The 12,698-nt window shown below is 42.0% G+C and overlaps 1 long non-coding RNA gene across 9 annotated transcripts in view; it reads right to left on the bottom strand.

Moving 5' to 3' along the window:
• Positions 1–12,698, bottom strand: part of LOC111749361 (uncharacterized) — a 188,203-nt gene that overhangs the window by 141,870 nt on the left and 33,635 nt on the right. For all 9 annotated transcript variants that reach the window (XR_010320855.1, XR_010320853.1, XR_010320854.1 and 6 more), the window contains one exon: positions 1,761–1,903. This is a non-coding gene — a long non-coding RNA (uncharacterized LOC111749361). The remainder of the gene's footprint in view (positions 1–1,760; positions 1,904–12,698) is intronic.

The following is a 12,698-nucleotide window of genomic DNA, read 5'->3' on the forward strand; positions in this document are numbered from 1 at the left end:
TTTTAGACAGGAAAAATAGAGATAAAAAATTCACTTGATCAGCTCTACAGCAGAATGCTGTTGACAGACAAAAGGATCAATGAGATGAAAATAGTTCAATTGAAAATATCCAATCTGAAAACAGAGAGCAAATATTGAAAAAAAAAATGAACAGAGCCTCAAAAAAATCCAAAAATATCTAACATTTATTTATCGGAATTCCATAAGGAGTAGAGAAAATATGTGGTGTAGAAAAAAGCATTTGAAGAAATACTGGCTCAACACTTTCCCAATTTGTTGAAAGACATAAACTTACAGATTCAAGAAGCTATGCAAACTCCAGCAAGTTAAACTCACATAATTTTACCCCCAAATGCCTCACTGTCAATTGTGGAATAACAAGGACCAAGAAAATATCTTCAAAGAAGCTAGAGAGAAAACAACTCATCTCACACAGGAAAAACAATTGGAATGACTCTGTATTCATCATCAGAAGCCATGGAGGCCAAAAAGCTGTGAAAACAACATTTTTTCAACACTGAAAGAAAAGAAACATTAACCCAGTGTTCTATAGGCTGTTATTTCCTTCACGAGTAAAGGAAAAATATTGACATTCTCAGGTGAAAGACGATTAAGAGAATTCATCGCCACCAGACTTGTTCTAAATGAAACACTAAAGGAAGTTGTTCAGGTGGCAGGCTTGGAATTTCAGGAATTATGGAAAGCAACACAGTGGAAAGTATCTTCTGAAGTTCGCCCTTCAGCCAAAGATTAGACAGGTCTATAAAACAAACAACAACACACGTGAAGAAACTGTTTCTTAGTTCAATCATGTGTATGAGACCAAATGTGCAAAACCTGCCCAAAAGCACAGAAAAGAGGGCAGGATGGAACAGGAATCATGGCGGATGGAAACGGGGAACTGGAGCATAGGAGAGTGTTGACACATGATGAGGATTGCAACCAATGTCAAAAACAATTGTGTATAAATGGTTGAACAAGAAAGTAATTTGCTCTGTAAAGTTTCAAATAAAGCACAATAAAAAAAAAAAAAAGTGGTAGGTATCTGGGTAAACATATTTCCTGCTGTCACTGCACAACATGGCGGAGGACTCCCCTCTTTGGAAAGACTTGCTAGCCTATTGGAAACACTTTGGAATATACTCTTGGTGGCAAATTAGTATTAAAGAATGGCATTAATTTTGAAAATATGAGATGTCTGTACTCATGTCTGGTGAATAAACTAGATAATAACATTTTCAGAGCTAAATGAGATGTTCTAACAGAAAAATAGGCCTGAATTCCCACGTGGGCCATGAGCCTAATCTGAAGGCCTTTCCCACAGAGGCATTTCAGGCACCTCTAGAGCAGCAGGAGCACTGGGGAATGCATGTATCAACCTCCCCCAGGGCCTTCTCTGAGGGGTAAGTACCTGCTTTAGTACTAAGCGTTCATAAATAGTCATTCTGCATAAGGTCTTCAGGTTCAAGTCTGTAATCCAGCTGGGATTCTGTGTGTGCTGCATCTCTGCATCAAAAGAACATGCTTCTAGAAGCAGAATGCCAGGAGAGAGGCGGTTGGGCAGTTGGGGGTGGAGGGTGCTGCACAGACAGGGGTGCCCGAGGGAGGCACAATATAGTCATTCTGCAGCAGGTCTAGTCATTCTGCATAAGAATTAGAATGCTTCTGTCAATGCACAATAGTTTACATGCAGAACATAAACAAAGTTACTGAAGGACAAAGTTGAATAGTAAACCAAGCCACTCCCTGTCAGTCCTTACCTGAGAGGGTCTTCATGAGGACTTCCGGGGATGGAGAAGGACACAGAAAACGCTGATTTATTTTACCTCTTCCTTCCTCAAGAAACAGGAACTGGTGTTAAGATGTCAGGTGTCAAGCCCCAAACTCCTCTTCTGGTCTGTATCTAAGGTGTATAATAAAACTGGGAATGAGGCAATCAGCCGTGAGCAGACAGACCCAGAGTATTCCCAGTGCCCCACATCTTTGAGCTCCAGTGAGATCCTGTTCTTAGTCACTACATTAGCAGAGGAGCTGAAAGACTGAAATTCCTTATTTTCAGGCAACTTGGGCTTCAAGCAGGCACTTATTGCTAAAGTCGTATTTCTCTGTGTTAATTTATGATCCTTAACTCAAATCCGGAGTTCGGAGCTGATTTTGATAACTCCTCCTTAGTCTGTGTAGACAAGAGTCTGCTCACAGTCAGGGAAGACAGTGGAGGAAACAAAGTCCCTAGCCCAGAGGAGGGACTGCTCCCCAAATTGGGGCAATGCCCCTGGGGAGCACTGGCGAGGTGCACTGTCCCCTCTGTGGCTTTGTGTTCTGCTCCTGGAATTGCACCCTGGGGGCCTCCATATGCAGACCCATAGTCCGTGGGTGGCCACAACTCCCGCCCTTCAGGGTCATAGGCACCTTGCGATATGCTTCCTGCCCTCCTTCTGAGCATAAGCGCTGAGATCACGCATGGCAGAACCAGTTCCGAGGTCCAGACCCTAGGCCTTGCCCTCCTTGGCCTTAGGCTTCCCCTAGTCCTGGGGGAACCCGCAAGCCTGGCGGGTGCGAGGTTAGCACCGGGCTCGGCGGGCTTGGGCCTGTCTCAAAAGGCTCAGGGCGCACGCAGGTTCCGCCTCCTTGGAGCCTGCGGGCTTGCGGCCGGCAGCCGGGCCATCTCCTGCCTCCCTCGGCCGCCCTCTCTGAGCAGCAGCTCCCCTCCCCCCACCCCACCAACAGCCCAACAGTCGCACTGCCTGCTTTCTGCTTCTAGAAGCCTGTTCTTTTGGATTACAGACTTGAACCTGAAACGCACAACTTTAAAACTACTAGATGGGGTGGCGGGGCGGGGGGGGTTGGGTGGCAGTGAAAAAAGGAAAAAAAATTAAGAAAAGAACAATTACAAAAAAAGTCTTAGAAGACTATCCTCACATTATGGACTCAAGAAGGCTGCGGATACACAACTGCATAGATAGCATACTGTTGTCTCTTTCTTTGCAAATAAGTCTTAAATGAGGGAATTTGGTACCGGGAATAGTTGTAGAGCCTGACTTTGGGGAAATCTGGGATTGATGAATTGGCTTGCATGAGGCTATAAGCCCTGATAGTCAATATTTAAAGATGAGATTTGAGCAACCTAGAACATGCATCAGAATTTCTTCTAAGTAAATTAGCACCAGAAGATGCCTTTAACCACCTAAATAAAATGGGTCAGTAGTTCAAGATCTCCCTACAAAGAAAATGGCAGACCTAGATCATTTCCAGTCAGGTTCCAGCAAACATGCAAGAAACAGTCATTTTAATCTTGTACATAGTCAACAGAGATTAGAAAACCATGAGATACTCCACTAACTTGACCCTTAAGGCTAGTTTAAAAATGATAGCAAATTAGAGAAGGAAGGTAGGAGAAGAGTTAGAGGACAAGCACACTCAGTAACTAAGATGCAAAACCCTACGTAAGATGCTAGCAAAGGAAATCCAGCAAAGTATAAACCATGTAACATGCCATGATCAAGGCGGTTTATTGCAGGCATACAAATTTGAGTGAACATTAAAGATTTAGTAATTTCATTCACCACATGCATAGGTGAAAGAAGAGAAGACATATGCTCACCTCAAGAGATGGGGGCAAAGCAGGTTGATAAAATCCAATCACACGGAGAGATAAGGGCTAGGAGCAAACATGGAACAGAAAAGGAGTTCCCGAACGTGGAAAACTACAACTAGCATGATAGTTCATGGTGACGTGTGGGACATTCTCTTTAAAATTAATAAACAATAAAATAAGGATGCTTCTATCATTATTTTTATTAAACATTTAACACTGGAAGTACAAAAAGAGAAAAAGTATAACTGCTATTCATAGATTATAGGACTGTCTCCATTGAAAACCGTAGAAAACACTGGAATTAATAGTAATCATAAATAAAAAAATAAATTGAAATTTCAATGCATCAGCATCAAGCGGACTCGGTCATAGCTCTTAGGTGAAAACAAAGGACACTGATAGGGAAAGAGCAGGTTCAGGTGGGCTAGACCAAGGAGGGAAGAAAATTATTCTGCACTGGGCTGAACTTACAAGCACGGGTATGTGTGTTAGTTACCTAGTCCCTCCATAACAAAAAATAACACAACTGGATGGCTTTAAAGAACAGAAATTTATTTGTTCATAGTTCAGTAGGTAGTAGTTCAAATTCAGGGCATGACTGTAGTGGGAAGTCCTTCCTTGTCTACCTCAGCTTCTAGTAGACGCCAGAAATCATTTGTGTTCCTGGCCTTGTGGACGCATCTGTCTTCTTTGTCTGTCTTCCTCTTTGCCTGTTTGTGCCTGTGTGTATTCTGCTCCTTTTATAACTAAGAAGAGTAAGGCTTAGGACCCACCCTACATTGGTATGACCTCATTCACATAATAAAAGGAGGCCCCCTATTTCCAAACAAGGTCAGATTTACAGGTAAAGGGGTTAGGATTTCCACATACATTTTGGAGGGACACAATTCAATCCCTAACAGTCGACTTACCAGATATTCTGGATTGAGAGTACTCGCATGAACAGCTGAGAGTGGTTCCAATTCTTTGCTACATTTGTTGGCTGAAACTTGTCTCAATGGTCACCCATAGGAATGCTGGAGCAATTTATGGTGTAGGACCTAGCCAACCATTCCTAATCACGTCCATTGTGTGGAAAAACACACACTCCCATCACCGAAGCCTTGAGAAATTCATCGATAAGAAGAGAATGGTGGTTGGAACCAAGAATTGTTTCATAGCCTAGATAACATGGTGCAGCTGTTAGATATCCACATGGAGATGTCCGGTAATAAAACTTCACCCCACACGGAGATGTCAAGAATAATACCAACAGCTAATGTTCATTGAGTACCTACACTGGTGCCAGGCACTCCTGTGCTTTTCCTTTCATGTTTGCTTTTCATGATGGCCATATGAGGAATGTATCATTTTAATGCATAAAGAGGTCAATACAGAGAGTTAGGCTGACATTTGAATATATGAGTCTGGACCCAGGAGGAGTTTGAATGGATGGAGGTATAAACCTCACGTCCTTAGCTACAAATAGACAGCAGTAAACTCACTGAGGCATCCTAGAGGGAGGGTGTCAGTAGAGAGAGGAGCAGGCACCAAGCCCAAGGGTACTCGGGTATCTAGAAGCCTGCCAGGTGAACAGCAGCCAACAAGCCTCTCTGAAGTCCAGTGTGGTTCCTGGAGGGTTGTCTGTCCTTGCTCTCAGCTGCATTTCCCCAGTGCTCCTCCCCCCTGCACTGGGTTGTCCCCTTCATGACGACAGGGACAGTGTGTACCTTTCACCACTGTATCTGCATAACACAGACTACTTCTGGCCCATGGAGTATACTGACTGAATGAAAAATAAACAAAGGATAAGGACGTAAAATCCTTCGTAGTTGATACCTTGGGATACATTAAGGGGCTTCATGAGTAAGAGGGAGAAAAACTGATCAGGGCTGCTTCTGAGACCATCTCTTAGGCGTAAAGAGTGTTAAACAATAATTAAACAAAGAGATTTAGTGGCAGAGATGTATGTTAAAAAGATGTAAGTATAGGTTGAAGATTACTAGAAACATGCCCATTTATTATTGCAACTATAGTCAAATCGTTAAAAAACATATACTACATGCACACAGAATATTATAAAGTAATTTAATGCCCTCATTAAAAAAAAAAACAAAAAAAATTTATCATGAGAAAAGACTAATGTTGAATGAAAATATCAGGATATAATATCTGTGTTAATATATATAAATGTGTGTGCTAATACACACATAAAACCAGTTGCCACTGAGTCAGTTCTGATCCATGAGGACACCAGTGTGCCACAGTAGAACTGTACTCCATAGGGGTTTCAGTGGCTGGGTTTTCGGAAGTAGACTGCCAGACCTCTCTTTCATAGCAATTCTGGGTGGACCTGAACTCCAACTTTCTGTCAGCAGCTCAAGATATTAACCATTTGCATCAACCAGAGACTCTAATACACATACACGCCAATATAAGTAAGATAATAGACATATCGGAATGTTAATAATTTATTCTATGCATTACGTATGTTTTCTTGTTATTTATTGCATACTTTCCCATTGCTTCCAAGTTTTTGAGGAATAGAATGTACTTCTGGAAAAATTCATGAGAAATTTTTAAGTAATGAAATAATCAACAGAAACAGAATGAGTAAATCTGTGGCAAGGCAGCCCAGGAACCCAAGATTACAGTAACACTGGTATGAAAGGCAGAATTGTGGAGTCCTGAAGCTCAGTGGTCCCATGCATCCATCAGGAAAGAGCAAAGAGCAAATAAACAAGGAGAAAATACAGTGAGCCAGAGGAGTGGGAGCCCTCCGTTGTGGGCACAGTTTCCTCGTGAAACTTTAGATGGACACAATGGGTGGGATTATCCACTTCCATCATACAAACATTTTTATTACCCTTGATTTTAATGGAACTATGTTATAAAAACACATGATGAAATAAAGTATAATAAAAGAATAAATCTCATCAGTGGACTACTATCATTTTCCCCGGCCACTGAGGAGGGCGGGAGACACACACGGGAAAAGATGGAGCAGTGTGAAAACTCATGCTAAGTGGGGAGGAGAGTGTTTCTGAGACAGGCCTTAGCTGCTACCACCTAGGGAAGTAGGCAGCCGTGCACAACCAACTGGAAGAAATGGCACATTATTTCTGAGACCTACTCCAGCTCATAACAAATTATGGATAACATGGGGAAGAATGAGATTTCCAGGACACTTAATTGTTTTCATGAGAAACTTGTACATAGAAAAAGAGGCAGTCATCTAAACAGAACAAGGAATACTGCATGGTTTAAAGTCAAGAAAGGTGTGCATCAGTGTTGTATCCTTTCGCCATACCTATTCAACCTGTATGCTGAGCAAATAATCCGAGAGGCTGGACTGTCTGAAGAAGAATAAGGCGTCAGGATTGGAGGAAGACTCATTAATAACCTGAGATATGCAGATGATACAATCTTGCTTGCTGAAAGTGAAGAGGCCTTAAAGCATTTACTGATGAAGATCAAAGACTACAGACCAAGAGCCTAACAACTGGACCAATAAGCAACATCATGATAACGGAGAAAATGTTGACATCATTAAGGGCTTCATTTTACTTGGATCCACAATAAACACCCACGGAAGCAGCAGTCAAGAAATCAAACGACACATTGCATTGGGCAAATCTGCTGCCAGAGACCTCTTTAAAGTGTTCCAAAGCACAGATGTCACCTTGAAAACTAATGTGCGCCTGACTCAAGCCATGGTGTTTTCAGTCACCTCATACGCACATGAAAGGTGGGCAATGAATAAGGAAGACAAAAGAAAAATTGAAGCCATTGAATTACGGTGTTGGCAAAGAATATTGAATATACCACGGACTGCCAAAAGAATGAACAAATCTGCCTTAAAAGAAGTACAGCCAGAATATTCCTTAGAAGCAAGAATGGTGAGGCTTCATCTCACATATTTTGGACATGTTGTCAGGAGAGATCAGTCCCTGGAGAAGCACGTCACGCTTGGTGACAAGTGGCCACAACAATTGGCTCAAACATAACAACGACTGTGAAGGTGACGATAGGTAGTTTAATATACATTTTGACCCATATGAATTAAAATTTAAACAATTATTTCATACCTTTTCATAGCGGTTTTAGAATATACAATTAAAATAAATGTAAACAACTATTAGAAAAAAATCTCTGAAAATAAAATTTAAGAAACTGCTCCATACCCCAAATCTAAATGGCTTGATATAAAGCACTGGTCTTTGTAATTCACAAAAAACAGGTACCAATTCCTGAACAAGAACTGAAGTGACAGGAGAAACTCCCCATGCTGTTAGAGCCCTGAGTATGGGCCCTAATCCAATGATCTGTCTTCATTAATTCCTTTTCATTTCATCTCTGTGAAAGAGGGAAGGGAGAAGGTGAGAGAGGGTTACATGTGCCTATTCTGTTCTTTAGCATCTAGTTCAGTGCCAGGAACAAGTATTCATAAGAGTCTAAAAATCATTAAAATACAAATAAGGAGGAAAACCTCCTAGTATATATATGTATTAGGCGGCACAAAGAGTTAAGTGCTCAGATACTAACTGAAAGGTTGGCAGTTTAAATCCACTCAGTTGCCTTGGAAGAAAGGCCTGGCAATCTCCCTCCAAATGCTCACAGCTATTAAAAACCGTATGGAGGGCAGTCCTACTCTGAAAACTCACGGGGTCGTCATGAGTGAAAATCTCCTCAACGGCAACTGGATTGGTAATCTATATATGGCATAAATGTTGGGAAAATTAGTTTCTGAACATATACACAGCATTGAGAATACACTGTACATTAGTATTATGTGCCAAAACCCACTGTCATCAAGTCGATTCTAACTCATAGTGACCCCAAAGGACAGAGTAAAACTACCCCATAGGGTTTCCAAGGCTGTAAGTCTTCACTGAAGCAGACTGCCACATCTGTCTCCTACAGAGAGGCTCGTGGGTTTGAAACACTGACCTTTCAGTTAGCAGCCAAGTTCTTTAACCACACAGCCACTAGGGTTCACTGCTGTCATGTACAGTGATTACATAAAGCAAATTCTGAAACAAACTGCCTGGGTTTAAATCCTAACTCAATTTATCAGCTGGGTGATCTGGGCACGTTACTTTACCTCTCACTGCCTCAGTTTCCCATTTCTAAAACGGATCTTATGCAAAAGGTTGTTACGCAGGTTAAATAAAACACACAAGGCACTTAGAAAAAGGCCTTACACACAGAATGAACACAATAAATGTTAGTTTTCATAATAAGGGAATACAAACAAACGGCTAGGTTGAAGGAACTTCCACTGAGAAAGAGTTGAGTTCTGAAATTCATGTGTAAAGTCATTTACATCAACTGTTAAAGTTGTATGTTTAGATTCAAGTGATTACTGAGGTATGTCATGATCTTGAACAGAGTTCTGGGGACTATACAGGCAGACTCTGCATGCCCTTCTCCTGCACATCCATTCCATCTCCCTTGGAGCCCAGACATCATGTTATCAATTAAACCCCTCCCACACTGGTGGTGTACTGTTTAAGAGCTATGGCTGCTAACCAAAAGGTCATCAGTTCAAATCCACCAGGCGCTCCTTGCAAAGTCTATGGCACAGTTCCGCTCTATAGGGCCTATAGGGCCGCTAAGAGTTGGAATAGACTCAGTGGCAATGGGTTTTTAATGGGTATGAGTAAACTGTTCAGTGCTTAAAGACATACCAAAAGCAACCACTAACACAAAAGTATAGTAAAAAGTTCTCATTTTAGAATAGCAAAGCCTTTTTCTAACACTGTGGTGAATTAGGGTGGACTGTGGATCAAGAAGAGCCCTGGTGGCATAGTGGTTAAGAGCTCAGCTGCTAACCAAAAGGTCAGCAGTTCGAATCCACCAACTAGTCCTTGGAAACTCTATGGGGTAGCTCTACTCTATGCTATAGGGTCTCTATGAGTTCAAATCAGCTAGGGTCTCTACGAGTTGGAATCAACTTGATGGTGACAAGTTTGGTTTGGTGGGTGCCATGGATTGCATTATGACCCTAAAAAAATGTGTGTTTCAACTTGGTTAGGCCATGATTCCCACTATTGTGTAGTTGTCCTCCATTTTGTGATTGTAATTTTACTTTAAGAGGATTAGGGTGGGATTGTAACACCACCCTCACTCAGGTCACCTTTCCCTGGGGTGTGGCCTGCACCACCTTTTACCTCTCAAGAGATAAACGGAACGGGAAGCAAGCCGAGAGTTGGGGGCCTCAGACTATCAAGAAAGCAGCACCAGGAGCAGAGCACGTCCTCTGGACCCAGGGTCCCTGCACCTGAGAAGCTCCTTGACCATGCGAAGGCTAAGGACAAGGACCTTCTTCCAGAGCCGAAAGAGAGAGAAAGCTTTCCCCTAGAGCTGATGCCTTGAATTGGACTATTAGCCTACTTCAATGTGAGGTATTACATTTCTCTCGGTTAAAGCCATCCACTCATGGTATTTCTGTTACGGCAGCACTAGATGATGAAGACAGTGGGTCAGGGTGGAAGGGGTGGATGAAGGACAAAAAAAGAAAAATGGACAACAGGAGAAATATAAGAATTCAGAGAACTGTGAAAAATTAATTCCTGAATATACTTTCTTTCTCCTCCCTATAACTGGAAGGACTTTTCTCATATACAGCATATATAAGTAAATCCTTGCAATATTTACAACACTTGGATTTTTGTAAAACTCATTCTCTGAAAACTCATGGTGGCCCCATTAATTTGTGGCTTAAAAACAACTCAGAACTAAAAAGAAGCATAAATAAATAAATAAAGGCACTGCTGTCATTTGCGGGTGATGTTCTTTTCCTGCTATCCACAACCCACACACTCGGGAGTTAATTTTCCAGGGTCAGTGTTCATAGACCATCCTCTTTCTCGCACCACCACCCCACCACCCTTAATTATTTAGAAAAGGCAGGGCCAGTCAGTGCTCCAAACATCAAGATTTCTCTCCAAAATGCCAACTGGCACTTGGGGAGCAGGCTACATTCTCAGCTATCAGCACTTCCACTAGCCCCTGCACATAAGGAACATGTCTCCACTGAACTGTTCACTGTAATAAATTAAAAAAAAAAAATTGTAAAAAACTGTTTCTTAAAACAAAAACAACAACAACAAAAAAAACAGGTATTTCCCCATTACCCACCCACCCCACTCTCCCACACCCACTGCTCCCCCCACCACACACACACTCAAATATTTCCTACCAAGGGTGTTTCCCAAGCACGGGGTCTGGCTCTGCTCTTCTTTTACACCCCGTGGAGGCCTCTGGAGAAACCATACCTTTGGTTGGCAATTCCCTGAACCCTGCCTATTCAAGCTGGCACTTATTCAAAAAGGCAGGTGAGTCTTCAAGTCAGGTTTTTATAAGGAGTTTAAGATGAGCCAGGTGATACGCCTACTCACCCTCAAGTTTCTCAAAGGTAATAATTTCTTGAGATGTTTACAATGTCTCAACTATGGGTTAATTAAATCCCTTAGGATGGTGGGCATGGGAAAATCCTCCATCTCAGTGCCCCCATTTTGGAAAAAAGAGGGGGAATCTCCAAAATTACAAATTTGAATTTCTACACGCTAAAAAGCCTGTCGGTTCCCCGGTGATCCAGTGGCTAGGATTCCGCATTTTCACCGCCACTGCCCCGGATTTCCAACCAGGGAAGAGTCTTTGGAAACCCTGGTGGTGTAGTGGTTAAGAGCTACGCCTGCTAACCAAAGGTTGGCAGTTAGAATCCACCAGACACTCCTTGGAAACCCTATAGGGCAGTTCTACCCTGTACTATAGGGTAGCTACGAGCTGGAATTGACTCCATGGAAATGGGTTTGGTTTTTGTTTTTAAAAAGACCCTCAGAATGATGAATTCCAAAGAAATGCATATTATGTATATTACCTACATGATTGCACAGAAACAAGACTAGAAGCACAGAGACTGGCATAGAGTGTAAATATGAATGTATATATTGAAATATATTTTTTAAACCACACCCTCCCTTGGGGGCTTCTCAGGCTCTCCGAGGCCAAATGGTCAGTGTCAAGCCATCAGGGAGCCCTCTGGTGGGCTCGGAGAGGGCCATCGGAGGTCAGCAAACAAATGACCCTTAGAGGAGGTGCCCTCTGCACCTCCCCCCAACGCTTGGGTGGGGCTTCCTCTCCTCTCCATTTGGTCTGGACCATCCTCACCTGGTCGCCTTGATGCCCCTCACCTGGCCGATTACCCAGCTGGGGAATTGTCAGTTGTGAGCTATCTCAGTGGATTTTCTTTATTTAAAAAGCAGGTTATACAGGTATTCTTTTGATTATTTTTGATATTTTGATAACTGAAGACCCGTTTTAAACTACCAATAACAGACGAATTTTAAAAAATAAATCCATGTATTTTTTAAATCCCAGCACCTGAGGTATCCACGTCTCTAAGTCTGCTTCCAAGCTTCCAGTGCAAATACATATCAAACTACAGAATATTATACTCTTTAAAATGGGAGTGAGTCATACGCATTTTTACAATCTACGTTTTCCCATTAAAATGATTCTTTTCCTATTTTTTTTTATACTGAGCTTTATTTGATTTTTTTTTTCTTTTTAATTTTACTGGGTTTTAGGTGAAAGTTTACAGCACAGATCAGTTTCTTATTCAAAAATTGATACACAAACTGTTTCGTGACATTGGTTGCAATCCCCACTTTGTGTCAGCGCTCTCCCCCTTTCCCTGTCCACCTCAGGTTCCCCATGTCCATTCGTCCAGGTTTCCTGTCCTTTCCTGCCTTTTCATCTTTGCTTTTGAGCAGGTATTGCCCATTTGGTCTCATACTTGATTGAACTAAGGAGTAAGTTCCTCACGTGTGTTATTCTTGGTCTGAGCCCTGGTGGTGCAGTGATTAACAGCTCAGCTGCTAACCAAAAGTCTGCTGTTTGAATCCATCAGTTGCTCCCTAGAAACCCTATGGGGTAGTTCTACTCCCTCCTATAGGGTTGCTAAGAGTCAGAATCCACTAGATGGCAATTGGTTTGTTTGTTTTTCAATCTTTGGCTGAAAGGTAGACTTTGTTATCAATTTATTAAATCAACTGGTAATTTGCTGGATATTTCTCATACACGAACTTATGATGTCTTCAAATCCAGCCAATCAGGT

This window comes from Loxodonta africana, unplaced genomic scaffold (assembly GCF_030014295.1).
Source record: "Loxodonta africana isolate mLoxAfr1 unplaced genomic scaffold, mLoxAfr1.hap2 scaffold_88, whole genome shotgun sequence".
Taxonomy (NCBI): Eukaryota; Metazoa; Chordata; class Mammalia; order Proboscidea; family Elephantidae; genus Loxodonta; species Loxodonta africana.